Here is a 25313-nt window from a genome sequence, read left to right as displayed (position 1 = left end):
GAGAACTATCAAGAATCCCCATGGAACCTATGGCAATTCCCGAGTCAGGGTTACAAGGACAAACATCAATATCAGGGCTTTCAGGGACCAGAACCATCTCTGGGCATGCAGGCAGACTGGCAACATCAGAACATGTCTCCCCTAAGGAAGCATCCGAGTATGCTAACTCCTTAGACACACTTGGGCATTCTGGCACACAAAGCACATCTGGGCACACTGGCACAAGAGAAACCTCTGGGCATGTCAAGGAACTGTGAACCTCAGGGCCAGCCAAGATAGGACCGAAACCAGGACTGGACAAAAATTCATCATGACTAGACTTCACAAGCACTGGACTCTCACTAAAGAATGCAGGAACAGACTTGGATGTCGCTGATTCTAGCAAGGTTATTAACAAATCAGGTTCAGGGGCATAAACAAGACAGGACAAGTCTTCTGATGTATGAACTGAGCTAGATAGGGATTCCACAACTTCCTCTGGACTGGACAGAGACTCATCTAGTACCTGGGATTGGGGCTCCAAAGTAGCTGCAAAACAAGTCAATATTACAGCATCCAGGGGGGGCGGTGTGCGCCACAGCGATTAACCATTCAATTGTACAGTATTGGGTCAGGGATGCGCAGCCTTTTACCTATATTTTGTATCCACAGTTCTGTAACTACCAGGCTAGCAGCACCCATTTGCTATCCTGTTTTGCATGGTAAGTATTTAGTTTAGTTTTGCATATGTTTTGCATCTGTCTGATTGCTGAGTGTGTATTTGAGCTATTTAAGCGGTGCATATGAGGTGGTGAGTCATTCAGATGCGGCCCATATTGGTGAGCGCTTGCTTTGTTTCCTGCTGTCTGTATTGAATGTAAGTTACACATTTTAGCATAGCAGCTGCCAGGGTAAAGACATTTGCTTTTAACTTAGGTCAGTTTAGTGTTAGGACATCTGCTCTGGAGATTTACCTCAACGTTGGTGCAGATGTCCAGTATATCTATATTTTTGCATGCAAAACTATGATGGAAGCTAAAATTTCTCCATAGACCAGTATTGCATTGTTTGGATGCGGGCGTACATTTTAGTCCAGGGGGGGCGGTGTGCGCCACAGCGATTAACCATTCAATTGTACAGTATTGGGTCAGGGATGCGCAGCCTTTTACCTATATTTTGTATCCACAGTTCTGTAACTACCAGGCTAGCAGCACCCATTTGCTATCCTGTTTTGCATGGTAAGTATTTAGTTTAGTTTTGCATATGTTTTGCATCTGTCTGATTGCTGAGTGTGTATTTGAGCTATTTAAGCGGTGCATATGAGGTGGTGAGTCATTCAGATGCGGCCCATATTGGTGAGCGCTTGCTTTGTTTCCTGCTGTCAATATTACAGCATCCCCCACTGAACTGGGCAAATCTGAGGAATTCCCTGGACAGGAAGGGAACTCCGGAATCTCTGCCACACCGGCCAGAGAATCAGAATTTTCCAAGATACCAGGCAGGTTTTCAGGAACACTTACTAAATCAGACTGAAATTCTGAGACTTCTGTTATTTTGACCAGAGAATCAGAATTATTCATGTTACAGGGCAAGACTTCTGAAACATTCAGAGGACAGGGCTGGAGTTCCTCGGCTGTTACAACACTGGAGAGGGACTCCACAATATTGGTTAAATCAGACTGTGTACAGGGCAAGGTATCTAAGACACTTGCTGACGAGGACAATATTTCAATGACTTCTGCTTCATCAGACAAAGATTCATCAAGTTTATTTAGAGTGGACTTTAATTCTAAGACAGCTGCTAAACAAGTGAATATTGCTGCAACACCCACTGAGGTAAGCAGTACCTCAGAGTCTTCTGCTAGAGGGTTTGAAGTATCCAAAGTACTGGGTGAAGCATAGGACTCTGCGACTCCAGCTTCACTGGACAGGATCACTGAACAGTCCATATTGCAGGGCAAAACCATGGAAGCACCTGCTGGACAGCATAAGGATTCTGTGACCTGAGCTTCATAGGAGAGATCTACTGCACAATTCATGGTACAGGGCAAATTTACTGGAACATTTTCTGAACAAGGTAATAATTCTGCGATTTCAGGTTCACATAGCAGATGCTCTGAGCTATTCACGATACAGGGCAAATTTACTGGAACATTTTCTGAACAAGGTAATAATTCTGCGATTTCAGGTTCACATAGCAGATGCTCTGAGCTATTCACGAAACTAGAGCAAGGTGTAGAAACAGGAAGATCAAGACACAATGTTTGCGCATCTGAATCACCATTCATTTGTAAAATTGGAAAATTCAGATGCTGGGGTTCTGAGGTTTCTAGACAGGATTGCTGGGACTCGGAAACTGATGTAGTGCATCTATTGGCATCTGCTGGATCAGACAGGAGTTGAACTTTATTAACACAGGTAATTTCTGCAGAAGTGTTTGCAGAGGCAGGCAAGATTTTTCTGGTGTCTGTTTCACTGAACAAAGACTCATGAGTACTGGCTAGACTGGACTCGGAAGTCAGCAGGACCTCTGGATTCTCTGCTGAGAAATTTGTGCAGGGCAAGGTTAAGAAAGTATCAGTGGCTTCTGTTTTACTGGGAAGTAACACTGAGTTATCCATGGTACAGGGTGGAATTGCAGGAACTTCAATTTCACATAAAAAGAGCTCCGAATCACCTGCTGAATCAGCGAAAGGTGCTGAAGCAGGCGGGTCAGAACGCCAAATTTGCGAATTCGGAGTCACATAAAAATCATCCAAAATCAGTTCCCACACATCAATCAAAGGAGCCACACAGTCATACCTACACACACCAGTCTATTAGGTTATAGGCTGACTTAATGCATGCATTCAATACCATTTCACTTTTTGCACTGTAAAATTGACAAAATGAACTTGAATCATTCTTCCATTCACAGACCAGGGCTTCCATCTCTCCCCTCTCGAATGGAGGATCCCATGCATACTTAACAGCGAAACATTTAGGCTGATCACAGTTTGCAGATATGATTGTGGCAGGCACATGTATAGGGTTAATTAGCAGGTGATTGGCAGATTCCTTATTCTTAAGAATCTCCAATACCTGTAGCAAGTGTTGAACTGTAATGTATGCAAACTTCCCTTGGTTCACAAATAAGTTGATTTGTTCAATACTCTGTAATATCTCCTCATAATCATACTCAGATAATTCTTTTAAACAAAAATCTTTATTTTCCCTAGCCAGGGAGGAAAGTTCATTAGTAGTTTCATAAGTCCATTTAACTCCCCTGAAAGACAATTGCATTTCATTATCTGTTAATGGCAGAATCTCATTATAGGTCTCAGTTGCTAAAGCAGCCCATACACTCAGCCGATTTTCTGGCCGACCGATCGATCCCGATCGATCGATTGATCGATTGCAAATCGGTTGGCCAATCGACCGATCGATGGCCGATTTCGATCGATTTCGATGGATTTCCATCGAACTTGCAGGGTGGAAAATTTAGGTCGATCTGAAGAGATTGCTTATCAGTTTGCATTGGCCTTAATGGAAATCTGATGGCAAAAAAATGCCATCAGATCGAATTTCAATAGATTTCAAACTGAAATCTGTTGGAATTCTATCCTGGTAAAAAATGTTCTAAAAACGCATCAGATAGACCATCAGATGCATTTCTTATCTATCTGCTGCCAATCTGACGAGTGTATGGGCACCTTTAGGATAACGACTCTGCAGATCGGACACGTTTCTTAGAACGTTTGCGATTTGCCTTAGACCCTGCTGCCTTTGGTGATTTATTCAAAGCTGCAGGAAAATTATCAGGAACACTCTCTGCTTGCTGATCATTTTTGCAAACAATTGAAGGGGAAGCTGATTGGCCTGCTGCCAGGAGTTCATTTAGAGGAAAAGGCAATGGATCTATGCGCAACCAGTTATGGATCACAAACGCTAGAAATTCCAGCGGTCTCTCTTTCAAATCGGAATGATTGAGAACATCAAATGCCCACTGAAACAATTGCCCTTTAAACAAAATATAAACTAGCTGGAGTGCCCAGGTTGAAACAGGAGTCGCTTGGAGATCGGGATTGGCCAGGAACCTGGCACATTCAGAGAAAAACTCATTTTCTGTTTCAGAGCTAAGTTCTTCAAATTTCTTAAAGGAACAGGAACCATAATTAACAGTGTCATACTTTCTGGGAATCCCCCCCACAATGGGGATTGGTAATGGGGTTTTCATAATGTAAGGCTTGGTGGTGTATTCTCCACAGTCAGCATGCAACGCATGAGCTGACATGAAGGAGGTACACACACTAGCACAAGGAAACAGGCTATCCCTAGTATAGTGGAGGGGAGGACTGACTCCAATACGAGATTGTGGCGCACAGAGCCGGTGCAGATCCGACAGCCACAAACAATACTTTTGCGATAACATCTCAGCGCAAGGTAGCGCTGATCGCATAAACCAGAACTGAGGAGATCAGGACAGGTAGACAGAATGAACGCTTGCTAGCTAGTCGCTACTTAGTGACAGCAAGCGTCCACAACAAGACAGACTGGAATGAGGCAGCCAATGCGTTGCAGCGATGGCGTGCCTCACAAAGACAGGACAGGATAGTCAGGAAATAGCAGGATCGAGATAGATGAACGTAACACAGACAAAAATACAATAAGTATGTTTTCCTAGCGTATTACAATTACAGCTATCAATGAAACTATTTGTAACGTCTGACTAACATATGTATATATCGGCAATGAACCGATATATGACATAAGCAGGAACTCTGACTAGGACAGGAGTAATACAGGGAACAGGACTCAGAAGGATTCGCTATCTCTTCGCAGAGATGAACGCAATCCACAAACGGTAACAGAACAGGATTCAGAAGGATTCGTTATCTCTTTGCAGAGATGAACGCAATCCACAAACAGGACCAGGAGCAGGGTAACTAACTCAGCACGGGTGATCACGATACGCGCAACCTACCAAAACGTGCTGGAAAGCTGACTAACTGCACACAGGATATAAACAGTTCGTGTACGTATACATCAGCGACACTGATGTATCAACGTAACACGAATACAAGGAAAATAATAAACGTGCTGGTATGCATATATATTGGCAATGAACCAATATATGATGCAAAGACCAGCAAAGTATCTTTAGAACAAGAAACACGATCGGGGGCTGAAACAACAGCAAGACAGGCTTAAACTGAAGCTATGAAAACCCGAGGAGTCCTGCAGGAAGCAGATCTTTATACTGAGGTCATCCAATGGGAGCAGACATGCAGATTCCCACACAGGTGAATGATAATCAGTCACAAGCTGACAGCAGGGAAAGGCAGACAAAGCTATGCAGCTTGCATGGAAAGAGATCAGAACTGCCTGAGCTGCAGCACTACTACTTCCAGCAATACCTGCTGCAGCAGCGATCATGACAGAACTGCCCAGAGCAGTATAAATCTATGCAGGACCTTGATACTGTTGCAGCCTGTGGATCCAAACCCCTTCCCCAGTACGCCAGGCACGATCGAGTACGCAAAGAACCAGCATGGCCGATCTATATTTGATTGATATTTGCATTGTTATAGCAAAAATGCCATAGTTTCAATAGATTTTCATTACATTCAATGTCTATATATAATTGAAAAAAAACTAGTAGCATAAGATCACTTTTACTTCAGGTCAATTTTAAAAGGAATCTTAAAGGGGAACTATGTCTAATTTCTTTGTTTTTTGTCATTATAATATTAATATTTGTATGTGTATATCATACTTGGGAACATGTATTGTGGCAGATTATTTTTTTTCTTTACACAGCCAATTCCTTTGACAGCTTTAGAGTCACGTCGGCAGATTTACCTTACTGACGTGACTCAGGCTAATCCATGTTGTAGTAGGAGGCATCTTTTTATCTTGTTGGAGCTGCCGTTATTGCTCACCCCTCTGGTCAGCTCAGTTTAGATCCTTCCATTTTCCAACTGCATTATTCTGCAGTTACAGAGGTCATCCGAATCTGCCATAAAGTGCAGCCGCCGTGGAGAGTGGGACGCAGCCGTCCTCCAGAGTGGAACGCATCCGCCGTGCTGAGCAGGACGCAGCCGCGCGGATTACGTTGCCTGGCAAGGACCCCCTATAGCGAACCTGGCAATGAAACGGACACCTATTGTTGTCCATTTCTATGGTTACCAGACTTGAACTGCTCAAGGCAGCGGCGGAATCTAAGAGCACAGGGGTCCTTGCCGGGCAGCGTAATCCATGTAGCTGTGTCCTGCTCAGCACGGCGGATGCATTCCACTCTGGACGACGGCTGCGTCCCACTCTCCACGGCAGCTGCACTTTATGGCAGATACGGGTGACCTCTGTAACTGCACAATAATGCAGTTGGAAAATGCAAGGATCCAAACTGAGCTGACCAGAGGGGTTGAGCAATAACGGCAGCTCCAACAAGATAAAGAGGCCTCCTACTACAACATGGATTAGCCTGAGTCACGTCAGTAAGGTAAATCTGCCGACATGACTCTAAAGCTGTAAAAGGAATTGGCTGTGTAAAGAAAGAAATGTAATCTGCCACAATACATGTTCCTAAGTATGATACACATACAAATATCAATATTCTAGTGGCAAAAAACAAAGAAATTAGCCATAGTGCCCCTTTAAGACTGGATTTTCACTCTCAATCAGCGATTTGATTTCCCGCTCAATCAGCGGGATCGATCATTTCCGACATGTTCGATCGGGTTTCACTCGATACAGCCATCCATTTTGCATACTTAACATGCAAAATCGACGGCTGTATCGATCGAAACCCGATTAAACATTTCGGAAATAATCGATCGATCCCGCTGATCGAGCGGGAAATCGCAATGTGTGTACCCAGCATAAGATGCATTGCGTTAAGTTGCATCGCATAGCACTGCAGCATGCTTTTTTTAAATGGGACACAACGCAACTCATCTAAGTGGAAATCGAGCCTGAGGGTTTTAGTCTGTTTTTTTTATAAAGGCCTAATACTAAAAACAGGTTTTTAAAAATATATTTTTTTAAATTAGAAAATATTAAATTACAAATAAAAGTGTAATATTTGTGTGCGGACTGGTATGCTTTGAAAGAACGAGAGAGGTCTCATTTTACAGTAAAGATATGATAACTCTGCAGAGAATCTAGTCTCCAGTTATTAGTGCCAAGTCTGGGGACTTTTTCTTGTACTGTTTGTTAAGGCCCTTTCAGACTGGTTCATGCCTTATTATTTGTGACCATGCCTCCCTGCTGCCACCAACTTCTTACTAAACAAACAAAACACTGCACAAAATTTGAACATTTACAAGACATTTACTGCCTGCCCCTGAGGTGCTGTTAGCAATGATATTCTATCACACATTAACTGCAAAGCCCAACGGATGCTGCTAACAACCAGCCACCTTGATGGACTTAAGTATCCCATAGATTACTATGAGTACGCCTTTTCTGGTTAGCCAGTTGTGTCATCCTTACCATGCAGCTGTCCATGAGAAAAGCTTCTTAGAGACTTATTTACTGCAACAGTAGAGTGTCATTCTCTTCAGCTCAAATTACCAGTTAGGGGTGCAAATAGAGCAACAAAGAAATTAAAAAGCTTATCAGCAATATTCAAAGGTTTCCAATAAAATATTTTTCAAGCAAAATAAATAAGTCAAGGAAATACACTAAAAATTATATATATGCACTTTAAAGAATGGATTATGACTCGTATTTCCAGCTCTAAGACACTTTTGGAGATTTATGGTGCAGCTGTTATAGTTATACCCTTTAACCATTTAACGGCAACCTAGCGTATTAAAACGTCATGCTTTTGCCTGTTAATGGCAACATGACGTTTTAATACGTTGCGCATTCCCGACGCCGCTCCGCACGTGTGCGCGCCGCTACCGCCGCTGTTTCCGTTGGGTTCCCGTGCTGGGTGATTGGGGAAGAGGACCGAGCGGTCCTCTACCCAATCGCACTGCCAGGAGTGAATGGACGCGACCGCAAACAGCGGCCGCGTCCATTCATAAAACAGGAAACTGTTAACGTTTAATAAAGTGTAAAAAAAAAAAGTGATCACCTCCTATACGGGAGAGTGTTCACTAGCGCCATCTTGTGGCCAAAAAGTATATTACACATACAAAGCACATACATATGTAAGTACATACACACTATTAATAAAATTAACTTACAACCCTCCCCCTCCCCCCCCCCCCCCCCCCCCCCCCAAAAAAAAAGAACACTTGTAAAAAAAAATCAGCTTAAAATAAATAGTTGCCTTAGGGACTCAGCTTTTTTAATCTATATTTTATGGGGGAAAATTAATTTTAATTTATTATATAGGGGCAAAAAAACCCCAGAAAAATAACACCTATATTTTAAAATAATATATTGTCGCCATACAATGTGATAGGGACATAATTTAAACGGTTTAATAATCAGGACAACTGGGCAAATAAAATGTATTTGTTTTATCCACAGGAGAATGTTTAATTTTAAAACTATAATGGCTGAAAACTGAGAAATAATGATTTTTTTTAATTTTTTTTGTTTTTTTCCCCATTAAAACGCATTCAGAATAAAAAAATTCTTAGCAAAATGTACTACCCACAGAAAGCCTAATTGGTGGCGAAAAAAACGAGGTATGGATCATTTTCTTGTGATAAGTAGTAATAAAGTTATTAGGGAATAAAAGGGAGGAGCACTGACAAGTGAAAATTGCTCTGGTCCGTGAGGCTGGTTTCACACCACGACGTTGCGTTAGAGGGGACGTTAAGGTCGCATAACGTGCCCCTAACGCAACGCTTGGTGGTGTTGGAGCAGGACGCTACCAAGAGCCGCGTTACAAGCAGCTCTTGGTGCGCCTGCTCTGTCGGAGGCACTGCAGAGACCACGTGAGCGGAGCTCTCCGCATCACGTGGTCCCGCCAGCCAATCAGCGGCCGCTCCAAGAAGAAAACACTGCAAGTGCAGTGAATATTAAGTAGCCATGTGCCTGGCTACGTAGCGGCCTCTCCCCGCCTCCTCTCCGCCCCCAAAATAAAAAAACCCACCCGTACTGAGCATGTGCAAACAGTCTAACGTGGCTTCGCCACGTGTAAAGTACTGCATGCAGTACGTTATCTGGATGTGCTGCGTTACAATGTAACGCAACTTGGGCACTGTGAACAGCCCATTGATTTTTCATTACTGTGCGTTGGGGTGCGTTACAGGCTGCTCTAACGTGCGCCTGTAACGTCCCACTGTGAAACCAGCCTTAGAGTAAAAACCCTTGGGGGTGAACTGGTAAAATATTTAGAGTCAGAATAAGAGTGTCAAATGCTGGCAACAAATTTTCTGAATTTGCAGAAAGAAAGGTGGACAAACTCACAGTGTGTGTGTGTGTGTGTGTGTGTGTGTGTGTGTGTGTGTGTGTGTGTGTGTGTGTGTGTGTGTGTGTGTGTGTGTGTGTGTGTGTGTGTGTGTGTGTGTGTGTGTGTGTGTGTGTGTGTGTGTGTGTGTGTGTGTGTGTGTGTGTGTGTGTGTGTGTGTGTGTCCACACCTTAAGACTTTTGGTTTATTTTTTAAAAATGTTGAATTATTTGTATTGCTATAAAATTATCATGTACTGTATTTTTGGCATATAAGACACACTTTCTATCCCTAAAAAATGGTTAGAAAAATTCCCTGCATCTTATATGCTGAAAACAGGGAGTCCTCGACTTACAAATGCCTGCTGGTACCGCCGACCAGCCATGACGACGGACTCCCTGTATTGTTCCCCCTTGTGTCTCGGCTCCCCCCTGTGTCTCTGGCTCCCCTCGTGTCGCCCACTCCCCCCATCTGTCTCCCACTCCCCAGTGTATAACTAGCAGTATCAGCAGCTTAGCTCACCTAATTCATGGCTTCCGTGGCAATCGCAGAACGTTCCTCTCCTGTACAGCTCCCCTAGTGCATCTGCTGATCGCGTATTGTAGTAGTGCCGACAGCAGCCGGCACTTCTACAATACAGTACTACAATAAAGAAGTGTTTCCTTTACAGTATTATAGCAGAGTCCACAACTAACTAACCTGCGGTCTCAACCAACCAGTACAAATCGCTGACAGAACTCACAGCGATAATGGCTTTCACCATGAAACTGTATATAGCAGGAAACATACAAGAATCTGTTATTAAACATACAGTTAGTTTAACTTTGATAAGTCTATAAACTTCTCGCCTTCTTCTGAAACTTCTGATACTGCGACCCATGTAATCACCACCACGCCTCCAAGTCTAATAGAATCTTGGCAGCAAACTCACATTTATTTGTCTCTCAACTCTTGATGTGGAAGCAAGAATGACTGGAATGTGACTTGGGAAAACTAATTAAGAAGTAGAATTAAACAACGGTGTTGTGTGCGGCTTTCAAAGTCACTACGCAGAGCTGATATGGAGTCTAGCCGAAGTGCTGTTGCTTCTTAGATGTTTTTAATTATTAATCTGTGATAAATGTGTTTGCCCATATGTCATGGTTTAAACAATGAATACTCCTGTTGTACTTGGACACAGGTGAGTAAATTTATATTTCACTGACGAGCTTACCCTTGTTTACAAAGGAGAAGCTTAATTTAAAGCGGACCTCTGAGCATAGAACTCTCTGACCTAAGCTCACCCCATAATTTGTTCGATAATTCAACCCTGACATAAAAATGATTTACATTAACATTTTGATGGAAACTTTTTTTATTTTTTGGGCAGCATACAAAGGGCTTAGCGCAAGGCATGACCAGAGAATGGCTGCAAATTCATATTTGTGTTTAAGAGCGCAAGAAAGCAGCACCTATAGAAATCAAAGTCGCTAACTGCCAATCAATTAACAGCTGTGAGGTTATTTATCACTGGATAGCAGCTTTGATTTGCCCCCGCGTGTTTTCCAGTTTAACAAAGATAGGCATATGCAGCAAGTTCTCCTCTCATCCTATCCTGAAAAGGGATTGGTATACAATATTCAGGACAGCACATTTTTTCGCTAGATGATTGGATGGTAAATGTGGAAGTGTTTACAGTGTTTTTAGAAAAGATAGATTAAATAAAAAAAGGAAGGGGGGGGCTGTATGTTTGTTAAAACTTTCTCATCTCCAGTTTTGATTGAAGACATGGCTGAGGACTGTGACAGCGTGCAGTCCGTATGGGTAAGTGTTCATACTGGAAGTTAGAGTTGTCAATTGATTATTGGGGTCGCCACACATAAATGACATGGAAAAAATGCAGCAGATTAAAAAAGCTGTAAGCAAAATCAGGGTTATAATTATGGGGGGGGGGGTTCAATTATCCAGACATTAACCTGGGATATTGAGGCCACTTGCTCTACTAAAAGTGACAGATTTACAGTATATCAACACTGCAGGACAATTACTTAACTCAAATGGTAACTGAACTAACCAAGGGAGATGCTCTGCTTGTTTTGGTCATTTCAGTCAGACCAGATGTTCTATCTAATGGGCAAGTTTGAGAACATCTGGGAAATAGTGACCATATAGTAACATTTAACCTACTACTTAACAGGGTTGTGAACAAGGGGTCAACTAAAATCATACATTTGAAAAAGGCTGGGGGTGGAAAAAACAAGTCAGGAGCGGTTATCCCGAGCTGGACTCGTGGTAGCCGGCGAGAGATCTACTCAGAGCAATGCTCTGCTTCCCCCTGGTGAGATCGCTGTCTGTCGTCATGACGACAGACAAGGTTCTCATTACAGGGTTACAGCGCCACACGGAGGATAGAGGGAAAGCTGCAGCGCTGGATCCCAGGGAGGTGAGTGAATGCTGGGCTGCTGCAGATCTCCCTAGCAGCATGATTTTTCCCGGCATGCAAAAAAAATTGCACCGCTTTTACTCCCTAAAATCCAGAAAGAATAAGACTGCCAAGGGGGTTAAGAAGCTCAGGACTCGCTAAGACTGGTAGACTGTGATAGTGAATTGCAGGGCAAAGACGCTGAAAGTAAATGGCAAACTTTCAAACAGATTCTTAAAGTAAGTCTGAAGACGGGCCACTCCATACTCCAAAACTGAGTGGCCTGTCTCTGGGAGAACTCTGGCTACCGAAGATTGCCAAAGCCTCCCACAGCGGCGGAAGTGAGCAGTCTCTGACCCATTGGTCGGAGACTGCTAACGGGGGACCCAGCGCTGGAATGCAAGCAACGTAGGAGGAACAGGAAGGCTCTATAGAACCCATACATACTTTAATGACTATGTAGAATGTAGAATGTACATACCTTACAGAAATACAAATTCTAGAGATACAAAAAGGTCAGTAGGGATAAATAATACTGTTTGGGACATGATTAAGTGTTAAAGGGATGCCTTGAAGAAGATCTGTGGTGAATTTACAGTACATTAAAATAAACATATTACTGTTTCCCCCATTATTCCCCCTCTTCATTTCTCCTATTTTTACTGCTCCCCGCTGCCAATAAATAACTTAATAAAATATAATTTTTAAACCTTTGGGCAAGATGGCTGAAATGTAAAGTGCTTCCAGGTCAGTACACAGTCTCCCTGCACTGCTGTGCAGGAGAGATGAGCTGAGCTGAAGCAACAAGAGGCAGATCTCCCCATACCCCCCCCCCCCCCTGCTGTCTGGAGATTGCAAAAAGGTTAGGGATGACTCATCAGATGGCGTGCAGCAGGGGGAGGGGAAGGGAGGAACCGCTGCTGTATTGTCTGCCTCTTCATGTTGAACTGCCCCGACCTGTTTGTACCGGTATTCCTCAAAATTGTTAACTGTTCCTTACAATCAGGGATATTTCCTGCTTTACTGAAGGAAGCAATCATCAGGCCTCTCCTCAAAAAACCCTCCCTGGACCCAGATGCAATGACCAGCTACAGACCTGTCTCTAACCTCCCCTTTCTGGGCAAGCTAATTGAAAAAGCTGTATACCTCCAGCTAGAAGCCAGAATCCTACAAAATAACAGTTATGACCCATTCCAGTCTGGCTTCAGGAAACACCACAGCACTGAAACTGCCCTCATCCAAATATGCAACCACCTGCTCATGGCAAGAGACAGAGGAGAGTGCTCGATCCTCATACTGCTAGACCTTTCTGCAGCCTTTGACACAGTTGACCATGACATCTTGATAAACAGGCTACAGGAATACTGCGGCATTGATGGCATAGTACTTCAGTGGTTCCAATCCTTCTTGAGTGGCAGAACCCACAAAGTGTCTATGGGGCCCTTCCTGTCCACCCCTGTAACACTTAAGTATGGGGTGCCCCAGGGCTCAATCCTCTCTCCCCTGCTTTTCACGATTTACATGCTACCATTGGGAAAACTAATCCAAAAACATGGCCTGACATACCACTGCTATGCAGACGACACCCAACTATATCTTTCCTTCAAGCCTGGTGTGACAGACCCAACTCTAACTATAAACGCCTGCTTACGTGAACTACAGCAATGGATGAATGACAACTGGCTGAAACTAAATGCAGACAAAACTGAAGTCCTTCTGATTGGAGGGCAGAGCATGATAACAAAACAACTTAACTTGCAGTCTTCACCACTGGGAATAGGAGGCTCGGATCTACGCAGCTCTGATCATGTGCGTAGCCTGGGAGTTCTAATTGATGGGGATTTAAACTTCAGAACTCAAATCTCTGCTGTGGTGAAATCATCCTATTTTCACCTGAAGAACATTGCAAAAATCAAGCACCTTATCCCCCCAGAAGATCTGCCAACCTTAGTCCACGCCTTCATCACATCCCGACTGGACTACTGCAATGCTCTATACACTGGCCTTCCAAAAAAGGCCTTGTACCGCCTACAGCTGATACAGAATACTGCTGCCAGACTGCTAACCAACCAACCCCGTCACTGCCACATAACGCCAGTCCTGCATTCCCTTCACTGGCTACCTATAGAATGGAGGGTCCTATTCAAGATCGGCCTACTGACATTTAAATCCCTGAATAATCTAGGCCCTGGATACATGAAAGATATGTTACAGCTGCGTAGCAATCCCCGCATTCTCAGATCCACAGGTTCTAATAATCTAGTCATACCCAGAGTCCACTTGGAAACTTTTGGTCCCAGAGCCTTCTGTCATGCTGCCCCTACGTTTTGGAACTCCTTACCTCAACAGATCAGGACAGCCCCATCCCTGGACGTGTTTAAATCCAGACTGAAAACCCACCTGTTCAGTCTGGCATTTGCAGAAATATAACTTTTGTTGTGTGAATACTTCATCCTACTAATTACTGAATCTGAGAGAGCCTAAGCGCTTTGAGTCCTATGGGAGAAAAGCGCTATAGAAATGTTATTGTATTGTATTGTATTGGCTGTATAGGCAGATCCAGCCTCTGTGTGCAGATAACATTCTTTAAAGACACCTCGGGTTCTCTTTAACACATACTGTATATAAACTCTAAGGGCTCATTTCCACTATAGCGAATCCGCATGCGTTGTCCGCATGCGGATTCGCACAGCCAATACAAGTGGATGGGCCTGTTTCCACTTGTGCGTTGTGCGGAGCGTTTTTGTGTGCGGGGAAAATCTGCACGGCAGAGCAGTCAGAATTCGCTCCCCGCACACCGCTAAGCGAATCACATACAATGTATCAAATAGGGAAATCGGATGCGGTTTTGGCATGCGTTTTTCCCCGCGATTTCGCATGCTATTTCGCATAGGAGGTAATGTCAATTTACACAGGCAGTGACATTGTTAAAATCGCCCACCTACTACCCTACGCAAAATCACATGCGAAATCGCGGGAAAAACGCATGCAAAATCGCACCCGCATGCGATTTCGTCTGCGGTGAGTTCCCGGCAATTCCGCACCGCACAAGTGGAAATGCAGCCTAAAAGACAAAAGGTGGAAAATATAAGACTTTTACAACATCAGACGGGAAGCTTTATAGTGGAGGACAGAGCTAAATCAGTAATCTTAAAGAGACTCTAACCAAAATTTTGAGCCTTATTTCTTCTATCCTATAAGTTCCTATGCCTGTTCTAATGTGCTCTGGCTTACTGCAGCCTTTTATAGTTGCACAGTGGTTGTATTATCTCTGTTATATGAGCTAACCTTCTCTCCTCTGTCGGGCTGAGGCAGTTAGGCTGGAATGTGCTGTGCTGCTTGTGATTGGATAGAAGCTATGCACACCCTCTCCAGGCCCCCTGCACACTCTGTATGACTCACACACTGACCTACTCTCAGCCTATCAATTGCTATGTCTTTTGTTTGTAAACACTGCATAAAAATGGCAATTACAAGCCAGGATTGCAGCAGGGAGTGGCAGAAACAGCACAGAGGGGCCCAGGAGAACATAATGAATAGAATGGTATGCTTTTTATTGTAAGAATTTTTGAGTACAGATTCTCTTTAAATGCTTGCTTTGCTTCTGTCTTTACCAGGGGGCTTGGGTTGTTCCCACTGTACCTCATTCAGCATGAATTGCCTAACACAGGAAAGTGTGCAGGTATGATTAAGGGCCCATTCACACTTGCAAAACGCAAAATGTGATTAACGTGAAAAAAAATCGCCATTCACACTTGCCGATTTTTTACAATGCCATGCAGAGGCAGCTAAAGCAAATACAATTCTGGGATGCATAAAATGGTAAATAAAATCCTGAGGTGCTAGTATACTTCCTCTGTATAAATCACTTGTGAGTCCACATCTGGAGTATCGGATACACTTTTGGCACCACATTATAGAAAGGACATTGATCTTCTAGAACAGGTACAAAGACGGGCAACTAAATGAATCAGAGATGGAAGATCTCAATTACCAAGAAAGGTTGGACAAACTGGGCTTCTTTACCTTGGAAAAAGAGAGGTGACCTGATTAACATGTATAAATACATCAACTCAAATGCTTGGCAGATGAGATGAGACAAATGAGGGAACATGATCTGTGTATAGAGGAAAAAAGATTTTGGCGTCTATTTAGAAAATATACTTTCACAGCAAGAGTGGTTAAAACCTGGAATAGCTTATCTCAGGAATTAGTTATGGCCAACTCCATATCTGCATTTAAGGAGGGACAGGATGCTTTCATTGCATTAAAAGGCATCCAAGGTTATAATTACTAGGTAATTCCCGAGAGAGTTGATCCAGGGAGTAATCTGACTGCCATGTGGAGTCGGGAAGGAATCTTTCCCTTTTAAATCTAATTGGCTCAGGCCTTGTTAGGTGTTTTGCCTTCCCCTGGATCAACTGGGATACATGCGGGTTCAGGACAGTTTTAATCAATTTTAATCATTGGTATTTGTGGCTCCGGTTTTTGAACCGGGCTAAAAACTGGAGCCACGAATACGTTTTTAGAACAAGTGTGAACCTACTCTAAGGCCCGGTTCACATTAGCATTTGCCAACGGAACCGGCCGTACGGTTCCGTGGTCCGTTCCGCTAAGCGGACGAAAAAATGCTGCAGGACCCAATTTTCCGGACCTCTTCGCTCAGCGGAACGGAAACGGAAGGTTTTGTAGCATATAGGAACCAATGAAAACGGATGTTTTAATTCAAAAGAGATACAGCGCTCACCGCCCTTCGCGTGCAGTTAATTTGTATGCAGCTAGCTGCCAATTTAGTGAAACCCATGGATTTCACTTAAAGCAAACGTTTTTAAATACAGCAGCGCATCCGGTGCTTTCCTTTCAGCGTTGTCACCTGTTCAGAGACCTGGATGAGAGAGAAAAAAATAGATGCACATAGTGTGTGATCCTTTTAGCACAAGTACACCCTGTGTTGACAAACACACTGTGCAAGGGATTGCTATCACCACATGCAGATTGGGGGTCACACTCTCCCCTTCGTTTCCCTGCTCACCAGATATATACTTGAAAACAGGCACATCAGTAACCACCAACGGTTTGCTCTATAAAACATAAGGACATCCGCCTCCTCATAGCGTAAAAAACTTCTTTAATAAAGTTAAAATCCCACATACATATATGCGTACCAGAAAGTAAAATCAATAAGGTATATCTCATATAGCCGCATACCGCCCTCCAGGCTTCCTCGCTGTGGCGCCGGCTGCTTCCGTCTGTGTGTATTCTACCAAGCGTGCGTGTTCAGAAGCTCTGCCCTACGCGTTTCGTCACTCTATGAGCGTGACTCATTAGGGGCTCTGAACACACCGCACGCAAGGGAACTTAAATGTGCAAAGAGTGCCCTCCCATGCCGCCTCCCACCGTGCTGTAACCCCGACTAGGGTGTACGTCATTGGTCCAGCCGGCGATGAGAGCGGAAACCTGGTGGGCACATTCAAAAGCAACATTACGGAAAACCAATAATCGCAATAATCGTGTTTGCCCTATGTATAGATCTGGGCGATATTGGACGATCTGTGTGTGTATGGGGGGGGAGGGGGGCTAGGGGAGTCAGTGCCCAATATGGAATGGGAGTACATAGTTTGTTTTTTATATGTTTTATGCTATGCATTTTATGTTATAGTATAGGTGCAGTATCCCATGTAATTTTATCTGTATATGTATGTACTATATGTGACAAGCATAGGCGCAATATGAAAGTTGTGGGTAAAGGGCTCTATATTTACGTATATTTGTGGGGCAGGGGCTCGAGTTTCCGCATCTCTGTACCTGGGCGGAATATGGACGGGGAGATAGGTTTCCGTATCATTGCTTATGAACATTGGAGGAAAGGGTATGTCTGTATAGGTTAAATATGTATGGGGACCCGGGATTCCGCATTGACGCTTATGGGCAGAATATGTATGGGGAGGTTTTCCGTAATGTTGCTTTTGAATGTGCCCACCAGGTTTCTGCTCTCATCGCCGGCTGGACCAATGACGTACACCCTAGTCGGGGTTACAGCACGGTGGGAGGCGGCATGGGCGGGCACTCTTTGCACATTTAAGTTCCTTTGCGTGCGGTGTGTTCAGAGCCCCTGATAAGTCACGCCCATAGAGTGACGAAACGCGTAGGGCGGAGCTTCTGAACACACACGCTTGGTAGAATACACACAGACGGAAGCAGCCGGCGCCACAGCGAGGAAGCCTGGAGAGCGGTATGCAGCTATATGAGATATGCCTTATTGATTTTACTTTCTGGTACGCATATATGTATGTGGGATTTTAACTTTATTAAAGAAGTTTTTTACGCTATGGGGAGGCGGATGTCCTTATGTTTTATAGAGCAAACCGTTGGTGGTTACTGATGTGCCTGTTTTCAAGTATATATCTGGTGAGCAGGGAAACGAAGGGGAGAGTGTGACCCCCAATCTGCATGTGGTGATAGCAATCCCTTGCACAGTGTGTTTGTCAACACAGGGTGTACTTGTGCTAAAAGGATCACACGCTATGTGCACCTATTTTTTTCTCTCTCATCCAGGTCTCTGAACAGGTGACAACGCTGAAAGGAAAGCACTGGATGCGCTGCTGTATTTAAAAACGGATGTTTTACAGCACACTGGCTCCACCGGATCCAGCTGGCCTGATCCGTATGTCCGATTCAGTAAAGAAAATGCTAATGTGAACTAGGCCTTAGTCCTGTGAGTGTGATGACGAATTGTGGAGAAGTGCTGGTGAATTCTGGTAAATTTGTTTGCTTCCCCTTATAACGTTACCGTTTGAACGAAAACTGACATCAGTCGTGACCCTGCTGCAGGCCTTCCTTATATACACAGCCACAGCAAATGCCTAATCAGGATAGCCCAGTCAGCTAAGTGAATTAGGATATAGGCAGATCGCTCAAGACCAGTCTTATCACCCGAACAACAGTCTGTACACACGCCCGATTTGGCGTGCGGATGACTGAACGACGGGACGTTCAAACGACCCGTCGTTCAGAAAAATCTGATGTGTGTATGGGCCTGTAGTCTCTGCAAGTCTCATGCATATCAATCAAGATAAAAGGCTAATGCTAGGTACATACATACTTTGAGTCCAATGGGAGAAAAGCGCTTTACAAATGTTATTGTATTATTGTATTGTATTACATATGATGCAATTTTCTGACAGATTTATTGGCAGATCGATTATTTCCAACATGTCCGATCTGATATCCGATTGATTTTTCTGAACGATTTTTCATAGAAGTCAAAAGAAAATCGTTTGAAAAATCGATCGGAAATCAGATTGGACATGTTGGAAATAATCGATCTGACAGTAAATCTGTCAGAAAATTGCATTGTGTGTACCAGGCATAACAGACTGTTAGAAGTTACAGATAAGCCACTAGGTAATAAGTATGAAGCAATGAGAATAGGGTTATTTTAAAGCAGGCTTGAACTCAGAACGTCGTCTCTGTTCTAAAAGATAAGCAACAGCATAATAACATTTAAAGAAAAACATGTCTTTGTGACAACTAATACAAATCCCGCAATAAATCTGCAATGTGTCTACTTCCTGCTTTCATGGAAGCAGAGATAGGCTCGGTCCGCAGATGTCCAGTTCCAGATCGGATCCATGTCAAACAGATCCGTTTTTCTGAAAAACTGATCCGTTTGACACAAATCTGATCTGGATGCCTACGCACGTTCTGTGTCCACGCGATGATCGCGTTGGTAGGTACGCATCGGCTACTCACCTTTCTCGTCACCACCACTCGACCCGCCGCTTGTCCCACCACTCGGTCCCTTCCACAGCCTGGAGGCCAGCAGAAGCATGGCTCTCCATAGGCTGCAACAGGCCAATTCTGCCTAGAAACCGGGAGACTTTTCATTGGTTCAACACAAATTAATGAGAATTCTTTCTGTTGCTGAGGATTCCCATTGGTGTATTGCAGCCCAATGAAGAATCCCCATGCTTCTGTCGGCTTCCGGGCTCTTCAGAATGGACCGAGTGTCAGTGATGGACGGTGGGACACGTGAGTATGACGTCACAACAGTGACGGGATGCGGCTGAAACGGGCGACGCGTATGTGGCGACTAGCCTAGTGAGAGCGGACAGTGTTTGTTTTCATAGGCTTGCATTGGACATGTTTTCCCATTCACTTCGGGAAAAAGTGTCAGATCCGGACCCATGCTTTCTTTCCATGCAACACGGATCCATGTGTGATCCCTGTTTCTGCACAAGTGGAAGCAGGTCCTATTTTTATCATAGGATCTGCTTCCTGCGTTTCTGCAGAGTTTTAAAAACATATCCCACGGATACGTTTTTAAAACAAGTGTGACCCGGCCCATAGGGTTAACAACTTGTGTTTGCAAATTAGCTGCTCTGCCGAGGCAGCCAGCTGACACAGCTGAGAGATTGACTTACAGTTGTGATTAGTCACAGATGAGGGGGAATTAGACAGGCTAAATTCTCTACATACATATATACAGGGTGCATTTCTCTTTGTTTTGTTTCTGTCCTGGGCAAGTCCACTTTAAGCAATGGATACTTTACAATAGGTCACTGCTATGGTATATTCCTGCCAGCAGCCCATCAAAGGAGAAAACAGACTTGCAACAGCTGCCAGGTGACGATGTGATCACAGAGATAACGTGACTTGGGGAGTGTTGATTAGCCGGTAGAATTATGATGCAAACTCTAATTATGAATTAAGAGATGAAAACTGGGCTGGGACATTAAGTGTAATGAAAGAAAGTCACCACATCCTGGCTGCCTATACTTTTCTAGCGTTGGCACAATCATTTTAACAGCTGTATAAAGCTCTGTCTTGTGTAATTGCTCCTGTACTTATCACTATGCAGTCAAAACAGCTGCTGCAATCCAACAAACTATGCCTGTATTGCGAAAAGACTTTGTTTATGGCATCAACCAATGTGTTTCACGGGTACCTTCCTCAGGTATCAAGCCATTAGGTGGTCTGCTGAGCATGTGGGAAGGCCTCTAATACAATAACTACCTGCCCAGGACAAGTTGGCTGATCATTTTCAATGACTTCTGTTTGAGCATACTGGCTGCAATGTGTTGCAAGTGTAAATCAAACACCAGCAAAGACAACAGATTAGCATTAAGGCCCATACACACGCCTGATTTTTCGGAACGACGGGTCGTTCGAAAGTCCCGTCGTTCAGACGTCCGCCCGCTAAATCGGGCGTGTGTACAGACTGTCGTTCGCGTGATAAGACTGAGTTTGAGCGATCCGCCCGATCCTCAAACTCAGTCTTATCACGCGAATGACAGTCTGTACACACGCCCGATTTAGCGGGCGGACGTCTGAACGACGGGACGTTCAAACGACCTGTCGTTCCGAAAAATCAGACGTGTGTATGGGCCTTTACACACAGGCAACTGCCGCTTTTCATAGCATAGATCAGACTTTTTCGGTCAAGGACCGTGTCAACATACTTTAGACTGATGAAAAACATTTCATTGAATCTAGCTATTGATTCCCACCAATCATGTCTGGAGGAGACCTCCGAGCAGCAGCCATTCAGTCATACAGCGCCCAAAAAAATGTCTTTGTGCACCAGACAGTGACAGGGTAAAGCATATCCAGGTGACAATCTGCCGTCCACGTGGAAAGCAGTGTTACCTGATGCAGAATTGGAATGGAAGCCAGCAAATGACTGCTCGCTGGCTTCTACAGTATGTGGAAGGGTGGTGCCAGCACTACTATATGCAGGCCGTCGATATTAACCTCCTTGCCGGTTATCCCGAGCTGAGCTCGGAGTAACCTGCACAGGAGGATTGCTCTTGCCCTGCTGGGCCGATTTTCGCAATTTTTTTTTGTAACACTTTGCTAGCTGCGTGTAGTATGCGATCGCCGCCGCTACCCGCTGATTCGCCGCTACCCGCCGGACCCCGATTCGCCGCTATTCCCTGGACCCCTTGCGCAGCCTGGCCAATCAGTGCCAGGTAGCGCTGAGGGGTGGATCGGGACTCCCTCTGATGTCCATGATGTCGGTAACGTCATCGCGATCGTCGCCATGGCGACGAGGGAAGCCAAGCAGGAAATCCCGTTCTGAACGGGATTTCCTGCTTGCGCAGATCGCCGGAGGCGATCGGAAGGGGTGGGGGGGATGCCGCTGCTCAGCGGCTATCATGTAGCTAGGACTAGGCTAGCTACATGATTTTAAAAAATTAAATTAAAAAAAAGTGCTGCGCCGCCCCCTTGCCGACATAGTTGGAACGGCAAGGGGGTTAAAAGGTGCAGTGGGCCACATCTATAAGTTATACATTTTGTGTTTGGGGGCCAGTGAAAAAGCCTCAGGGGCCGCATTCGGCCCACGGGCCAAAGTTTGAGGACCACTGGCATAGACAAACTTAGAACAGAACACGAGGATTTAAAGTGTCATAAGTAAAGGTGGCCATACACTGGTCGATTTGCCATCAGATTTGACCAACAGATAGATCCCTCTCTGAACGAATCTGATCAGAGATGGATCGTATGTCCACCTTTACTGCAAACAGATTGTGAATCGATTTCAGCCTGAAACCAATCACAATCTGTGGAGCCGCCGCTGCTGCCGCCCCCCCCGCCGCATACATTACCTGTTCCGGCCGGTGCGAGTCCCCTGCCCCGCTGTCTTCTTCTCTGCTCCGGGCTCCAGACCGTTCCTGCAGCTACTGCACTTCCTGTCCAGGAGGGCGCTCTACTGTTTAAACTTCCTGCCGGGACAGGAAGTTCTGTGTAGCTGAAGCCAGTCCGGAACCCAGCACGGAAAGAAGACATCGGGGACCAGGGGACTCGCACCGGCCGGAACAGGTAATGTATACCCGCTGTATTGCGTCGGTCGCCAGGCATTCGAATGCCGCTATCGACGCACTCCCAACCCGATCGAGATCCCAAAGCCGATCGAGAAAAATCTTCCGCACGGACGGATCGACGGGAATCGACGGGAACGATCGATTTCTGACGGAAATTGATCGTAATGTCAGCGCTGTGCGCGGCGATTTCACAGCCGATTCGATCACGGTGATCGAATCGGCCGTATATCGGCGGGAAAATCGTTAGGTGTATGGGCCCCTTAAGAACTAAAGTTAATACAGAAAGCATAAGCCCCTAGCTTTTAGTACTAATTTATTTTTGATTCATCAGGCATTAGAAACCACAACATCTGATAACAGATCTGTTTAGCATATACAAGGCATTCACTTAGGAACAGGATTAAAAATGAAAACAAGCAAAAAAGGGCTAACGTAACAGTGACATTTCAGCATTACTTGAGGTTGAGTGGTGCAAGCACATACCTGTTTTTCCACCTCTCAAGTATTTCACAAACCTAGAAACAGACACTCTTATCTTCCTCAGTTTTATCAAACAACATGCAAAACAATGTGTGGTATCCTATACCGAAACCAGCTGTGTTTTGTATTTTATACTTATTTTTTCAACTGTGACCAGTTTTGGTTCCTAGGCAGAGTATGACCAACTTACTACCAAGCTGACTGAACAGCCCTTCGCTGTCACCTTTGTGTTGAATTACAGGGAAGCAGCTCTGCTCAAAGAATGGCCCATTGTCTTAACTTTATACAGTAACACAAAATATAAAAAAAAGACTATCAAGATCAAGACATTAATTTGTCCCTGACCCTGAGTGAAATGTGCTACAAATGACTATTTTTTGACTGAATTTCAACTAGTCTATCTCCTTATTGGGCAGTTTCAGTATTTCCTTTATTCTTTACAAAAGCATCCCTGGAAGGTATTTATACAGAGATTCCGGCCTGCTTACTACATTACACACTATTCTGTCAGTTAGGCTGGGCAACTGTTGTTCAGTAACTTGAAAAAAAAAAAGAAAACTTTGAGAAACCCCAATGAGGAGATGGACTAGTCTTAAATCATATTTTTACTATAAGTGCGAGCAAGATAGGAAAAAAGTAATTTATAGTGCATTTTACTATAGGACTATTGTTCAGCTATGTGCATATTTTACAATTTACAGTTTTTCACATCCTTAGACATGAGTGGTCCTTAGAAATGAGCATTTTCATGTCACACAATCTTTTACACCACCGTATGGTGAGGAATATATGTAAACATAACATTCTCCTGGGCTCCGCCCCCTCTGTTGTGTGCCGCACATTAGCCGCCCACCACAGTGACAGAACCCATCACTAGCCTGGTGGCTAGCATAGTGTCTGTACAGCTTCATCCACAAAATGTCACCCTCGTGATCCCTGCAAGGTGACATTAGTCTGAAGTGTATTTGAGGCATTAGAGTCCCTAGTGCTGGACTCCTGACAAAGACAATCTGCATGGACCTTGTATATTCTGCCTGTGTTTGCATGTGTTACCACCAACATACCAAAACATACTGGCAGGTTAACTGGCATCCCTCAGGGATGACCCTAGACTACTGTATGTTAGCAACAATAGATTGTGAGCTCTGCTGTGGAACAGTTAGTGAAGTTCAATTCTCCATGGAAAATGTACCGACAATAACATTTATATATTATGTTATGTTTTCCATTGGGTACAATGCTCTCTGTAAATTCACAAAGTCAAATAGTAAACTAATATTTTGTATAATTGTAGGCTTGGCTGGAGTTTAAAGAAGGACATGTGCAGGTACCGTATTTCTGTTTTATAAATGTATTATGAAAAAGAAAACACAGCCAGGGCACGTGTGTTGTGTAATCAATAAATAATTGTATAATTCATTTTAAATCCACATAAGGTAAAAGGGAGGTGAGTGTTACGATTGATGAGGACTGACGGCTGTTTTGCTCCATGCTGCCTGCCAATCCTTACATGCTCAGTGTGACAAATTACACATTGGGCTCAATTCACAAAAGGGTGCTAACTCAGTTAGCAAGCCTAAAAGCTTTGGGCGTGCTAACTAGGGTGCTAAGCAGTTAGCACGCCTAAAGCTTTTATTGATCACGCGCAAAGTTTAGCGCTGGTTGCGAAATGTCACACTGGGAGTGGTGAAAACGTTGCACCGGGTGCACCTGAAAACAGTGCGACGTTTCGGGCGCACTCGGTGCAACGTTTTCATCGCACCTGGTGCCATGTTTCGCGCGCCCTGCGCTGCGCTAAACTTTGCGTACAAAACTTTGCGCGTCCTAAGTGGATTTAGGAGTGCTAAGGGGCTTTTAGGCGTGCTAACTAAGTTAGTTGTGAATCAAGCCCATTGTGTTCTGATCTTCTCTTATCACTTCAGTACTGTACATCAGTTTCAGAAATATTGAAGGTTTTGCTGAAGTATCATTGCCAGGAAGTATCTTTCCCCTGTGGTAACACTCTATTTACATTGCCCTATTGTATACTTGTGCAGTGTCCCCACACTCTTACTTCCCATAGGCCACAGAGTCCTCTGCATACTAAACAAGAGGCCTTAACTTTCTCAACTTGCAGCTTTCTCAGCTTTTGCCATAAACAAATCAGAGCAAGCTAATGGCCAAAAGCATAAGTTGGAGAGCTAGATATTGAAGAACCTGGAATCTCTCTCTTGTATGTGACCTAATTGGAGGGTGCATTGGCCTCACAGGAAATTATTTTTACTGTCAAATATGCTTCAAGGTAGTAGAGGGAGTGTA

At 44.3% G+C, this 25313-nt stretch overlaps 1 protein-coding gene across 6 annotated transcripts in view; it reads right to left on the bottom strand.

The window, feature by feature from the left end:
- Nucleotides 1-25313, bottom strand: part of FAM107A (family with sequence similarity 107 member A) — a 355309-nt gene that overhangs the window by 78179 nt on the left and 251817 nt on the right. Inside the window, exon 1 of one of the 6 annotated variants that reach the window (XM_068253757.1) lies at nucleotides 9834-9883. The exons of the other annotated variants lie outside the window; for them this stretch is intronic. The gene's annotated coding sequence lies outside the window, so the exon portion shown is untranslated. Of the gene's footprint in view, nucleotides 1-9833; nucleotides 9884-25313 lie in introns of those variants that run through there. 6 annotated transcript variants of the gene reach the window in all.

The sequence above is a fragment of the Hyperolius riggenbachi genome, chromosome 9 (genome assembly GCF_040937935.1).
Source record: "Hyperolius riggenbachi isolate aHypRig1 chromosome 9, aHypRig1.pri, whole genome shotgun sequence".
NCBI classification, from domain to species: domain Eukaryota; kingdom Metazoa; phylum Chordata; class Amphibia; order Anura; family Hyperoliidae; genus Hyperolius; species Hyperolius riggenbachi.
This window is presented reverse-complemented; position numbering and strand designations above follow the sequence as displayed.